A 5,345-nucleotide genomic window follows, 5' to 3' on the forward strand; every position below is an offset into this window, starting at 1 on the left:
TTCCTCGCAGCTTTTCAGACAGTCACGGCTATAGGTACAGCGTGGAAAAGAGGCTTGGTTGTTAATTCCACGGTCGCGCTAGCTTGTAGCTCAGCTCTGTGATCTTAGACAAGTCATCACCTCACAAAAACTTTCTTCTCTACCTTCTGAAATGTCATATTACGTGTATTTGAAGGAAAGACACCTCATCCCGGGTACTTGGTGTCTCTAAAAAGGTGGGAAGTCTAAGTGCGAGGGAAGCACAGTTCATGTCTTACTGGGGCGCTGTTGCCCTCTACAGGGAACCCTGGGGATTGATTCGGTCGGTGTGAAGCCATTTCGGTATTTAAGAGGCAGTTAGGGTCTAGGGTACTACCTGCGCCATCCAAAGGTCCCTGGTCTCACACAACAAGGGGTTGCGGGTTGCCGCAAAGCCTCTACATACACTTGTGTAAATGGAAAACTCCTTTCGCAATTATCTCCCTCTAGAACCAAACGATCAAATCTACCTAAGTATCTCCCCATGGTATTAACTAGGACCGGATTTCCTAGAATATAAATCAAAGCTTGATTGGATCTGGGGGACTTCCCTAGGAGTTGCTCCCCAGTTTGGAAAATCCTGTTACGGGCTGTAGTCGGTGGGAGGACCACCGCGGCCGGATGACTGTCCTGACAACAGGCTACAGGTGGAAATAGCACTTCCCTGTAGGTTGCTTTCCTTCTGTTTCCCTGTTACTCCACGGTTAGAGGCATAGTGGAGGTTTTCATTTTGCTGTATTGGGACTTGAACTCAGGACCACATTCATGCTAGGTAAATGGTCCACCACTGGGCTTTATATCTAATTCTTTTGGGAGACTATTATTGAAGCAGGTCTAAGTCGTTCCGGTTCCGGCAGGGCTCCTCGTACAATGCAGGCTTCCAACGCCCTGGGTGGTCTACTGGGCAGGTCGTTTGCAAATAATTTCAAGTCAGTTGGGTAATACTAGGTCGTCAGACGACCTAGACGAAGCTGTAGGTATGTTGTGAGCTGCGGGTGGGGGTGTGGGGAGTACAGGAAGGGACTGAAGGGACTGGGGAGGGACCGACTTTGTAGCTTGTGCGTTGCCTTGGAAACCGACGCATCCTGGGGAGCAGGCTTCCTAGGGGCTGCCCTCGTCTCCTCCCGCCTGGGATAGCTCCTGGAGAGCGAGCACCGTGAGGGCTCAGCTTACCTGCTCAGCTGGGGTTTGGGGCAGAGAAGCTGGAAGAGGATCGCAGCTAAGCCTCCGGACGCTGGGGCAGGGCCACCACCACCCCCTGGCCCAAAGGGGGAGTCGGGGGAGTGGGCGGAGTGCTGGGCGGACTGGAGAGGACTGGCTGACAAGTGCTGGAGTGCTCTCATTTCCAGTTGCCCTGGTAGGACGGATCCACAAAACAAGCGACAAGTACGCATTTTCACCCTCCTGTGTAAGGGGCATGTCCCATGAAAGTCTTCACTTACAAGGAAAGTGGGACAGAGGGGAGGACATCCTATTGGGACTTTAGGTGGGCGAAGCATGGGAGAATGGGGAAACAGAAGGATCCAGAGGGTCCTAGAAACTTACAAGAAGAACATTATGACAGTCAGATCTGGGCCCAGGGGTCCTGCTCAAACTATGGCACCAGCCTTGGACAATATGCACAGTAAATTTCAAACCCCTACCCAGATCTAGCCAATGGACAGGACATTCTCCTCCACTGAGTGGAGAGTGGGGACTGACTTCCACATGAACTCTGGTGCCCCATATTTGACCACGTCCCCTGGATGGGGAGGCCTGGTGGCACTCAGAGGAAGGATAGCAGGCTACCAAGAAGAGACTTGATACCCTATGAGCATATACAGGGGGAGGAGGACCCCCTCAGTCACAGTCATAGGGGAGGGGAGTAAGGGGAAAGCGGAAGGGAGGGAGGAATGGGAGGATACAAGGGATGGGATAACTATTGAGATGTAATATGAATAAATTAATAAAATATTTTTTAAAAAAACAAGTAAATCAGAAAAGCCAGGCGTAGTGGCTCATGCCTTTAATCCCTGCATTCAGGAGGCAGAGGCTGGTGGATCGCTGTGAGTTTGAGGCCAGCCTGGAAGAAGGAGGAGGAGGAGGAGAAGAAGAAGAAGAAGAAAAGAAGATGAGAAAAAATGAAGGAATGAGCTAAACCTCAAAGCGGGGCAAACACTTGTCTGAGAGGTTGGCAACCTGTAGCTGGTATCGGAGAGTGCGGTGCAAGGCCTGAGAACTGGTTTCTGAAGTGCAGAGGAGAAAGCAGATAGAAACCACTTCCAGGACAAGAGTACTTTTCCAAAACTGCGTTTGGTGGGAGATAAGTCAGACTGCCCTGTTGCAATTTCAGGTCCCAGGGTGTGTGGTGGGGGTGATCATTTCCCAGAATTCTATGGGCGGCAGATTTTTTTTGAAGCCTCGGACATGTTTATTGGCTGGCCTATTGCGCATGGGGGTGGGGGAGTTTCCTTGGTTTAGTTGGTACATATATTCTCTGCTGTCTGCCACCTATAGAAGTCTCCTATGAGTAAGCTATGCCAAGAGAGGAAATGTGTTGGTTTGGTTGTTGGGGGTGGGGGGGATGACGCCTAGTGTTCAACTGTCCCATACATTCCCAGCAGGAGGCATGTCTTAAGTGTTGCTGAGGGGTGCAAGAAGGAAACCTAGGTCTGCCAATGCACCCCTTTCAACCTAGCTCCATTTCCTATTGGTACATCAAGGTGTAATGGACTATCCATGGAAAATATACAAAATTTCAGGATGGTAAATACTAACACAAGGAAGATAGCCATATCTAGCAGATTCTAAGACCTCCTGTGACCATTTCTTATCCCACTGTTGTCCCCCTCCCCCAAAAAAGCCCTTCACTTCTCTAAAATGCACATTACTCCCTTTTCTCCTTTACTACATTCAACTTTCTGGAGCAGAATTTTATAACAATGTAATTTTGTTGTTGTTGTTGTTGTTGTTGTTGTTGTTTGTTTTTCAAGACAGGGTTTCTCTGCATAGCCTTGGCTGTCCAGGACTCACTTTGTAGACCAGGCTGGCCTTGAACTTACAGAGATCGACCTGCCTCTGCCTCCTGAGTGCTGGGATTACAGGCATGGGCCACCATTCCTACGTAACCTATGCCTTCTTGAACATGAAGCATCATCAGAAAAGTACCGAGCCTTCAAGGGGCTGGTGTAGGAAGGGTGAAGCCAACAACAGAAGCCACACACAAGCTCTACACTCTAGTTGCTAATGTGTTCCTTGAAGCATCAAGGGTGAATGAATGATTTGAACACTGCTCTGTATGTATGCTGGTCTCAACTGAGCGGACGGCTACAAGTCATGTTTCTCACAAACAGGGAAAACAGACATAGCCAAGGAGCAATAGGAGAAGCCTGAGTTAACTATGAGATTGGATTAGTCAGTGACTTCCTATGAGGATGCCCTTGACTTAATATACATACAGACCAGGATGCGCAGAACACACAGGTGCGCAGAACAGACAGGGCCCAGATATCCCGGGAGCAACCTGCACAGGCAGCGAGCACACACAGCACCCAGACACTGGCTTCCAGCCCAGTGAGAGGAACCAGGCCTTCCTAGGAGGAAAAAAAGGCTGATTCTGGGGCTGTAACAGAGAAGGTATAGGTTGACCCTGCTTCATCTTGCAGTAATTTAAAAGGACACGGACATGACAAACGGGCACAGAAACCACCTGGGAAGAATTAAGTGGGCAAACCAGAGAGTTGGTGCAACTTTACACTATATGGCTAGAAGAGGCAGGGCTTACAGCCTACCAGTCTCAGTGAACAGACAGGGACAAGCAGATCAGTACCTACAATAGCGGGGAGCCCAGTGGATACTGAGTTAACTACTGATAGGGCAAGCTGTGTCGATGGCACAGCACGCTGAGATCATATCCTTCCTGACAGGGCATGAAGAATACAGGCCTTACCTTTGTGATGATCCCTGGACACACCAAATTGAGGATAAAAACAAAACACTCAACCAGAACTTGTTGGCTTCGCCTTTTCCAAAGCTACTTTATTTGGGGTCCTTTAAATGCTTACACCTCCCTTCCAACCCTAGACAGGAGAGAAAGGAGGTTTATAGGAAGAGGGGAAGTAGATCTTGTTGGATTTAGTTCCTGGGAGCAATTCCCCTGGTGTGGTCAGCAGACCAGCAATTCCACCAAAGTTGCTGCTGGAACTTGGAGCAACCGGAGCCCAGAGCCTCAGCCCAAGCCCAAAGCCTCCAAGCCTTCACTAGAGCGGTTCTCTCTTGGAGAGTCTCGAAGTGGAGCGATGGACAGCCAAACCATAGGAAGACCCCAAAAGCTCCAGCCTCCTGCTGTGTGTGTGTGTGTGTGTGTGTGTGTGTATTCTCTAGAGTCTATACTAGACTATGTTTCAGCTGGCAAAAACCAAGTCCCCCACAAAGTGGTTTGACTTCTAAGTGGATAAACATCCCCTACTCCCCATCCCATACTTGGGATCAAAACATGTAGAACACTTCAAAAATGGCAAGGAAAGACGGACTGATGTCAGAGAGACTCTGGGAGACTAACCCTGACCGCAAGACTAAATGCAGGGAGCTATACAGGTAGAGGTAGATTTAGACAGCAGCCTTCAAGTGTACAGAGAAACGAGAGCTGGGCTGTGGTGTAGCCGTGGCACACTTCCTGCCTAACATTCAGAAGGTCCTGGGTTTGATCTCCAGCCCTGGAAAAAGGGGAGAGTTAAGCTGTAAAAAGGGGAGAGTTAAGCTGTAAAAAGCTACTTAAGAGGAGCAGGGTGTGGTGGTGTATGCCTTTGATCCAGGCACTCGGGAGGCAGAGGCAGGTGGATCGCTGTGAGTTCCAGGCCAGCCTGGTCTATAAAGCGAGTTCAGGACAGCTAAGAATACACAGAGAAACCCTGTGTCAAAAAACCAAAACCAAAACAAAATTAAAAAAAAGCTACTTAGAGCCTGTGTGTCAGCAGATCCTGGTGAACGACCAGACTATAATTTCGACCCGCTCTTCAACACACGGGGTCAAGAGAAGCCTTTTCCTTCTTTGGGGAAAGATTCTCCCCTCTCTAAGGTGTCATAGCATTAAGTGAGGAGATCACGCATCCAGCATGTATGTGCCTGGTGCTCCACTTCACTGAACAGCACTCGCCACTTGCTGACATCTGTGTGCCTCCTGGCTGTATTCCTGCCTTGGGTCCAGGACTGAAATCCTCTGCCAAGCTCTAGAGCCCACCCACTCGTCTCGTGGCGATCCCCTGACCTGTGGCGCTTTTTTATATCCTATGAGGAACATTTAAGGGCAGCTGGTGGTTGGTAAATCATCTCAAAGCATACCCAAATTA

At 49.4% G+C, this 5,345-nt stretch overlaps 1 protein-coding gene across 1 annotated transcript in view; it reads right to left on the reverse strand.

Annotated features, from left to right (window-relative positions):
* The window catches only part of Nek5 (NIMA related kinase 5), a 39,445-nt gene extending 38,222 nt beyond the window's left edge, over positions 1 to 1,223 (reverse strand). The window contains exon 1 of the mRNA XM_051169901.1: positions 1,192 to 1,223. The gene's annotated coding sequence lies outside the window, so the exon portion shown is untranslated. The remainder of the gene's footprint in view (positions 1 to 1,191) is intronic.
* Positions 1,224 to 5,345: the final 4,122 nt, after the last annotated feature.

This window comes from Acomys russatus, chromosome 27 (genome assembly GCF_903995435.1).
Source record: "Acomys russatus chromosome 27, mAcoRus1.1, whole genome shotgun sequence".
NCBI lineage: Eukaryota > Metazoa > Chordata > Mammalia > Rodentia > Muridae > Acomys > Acomys russatus.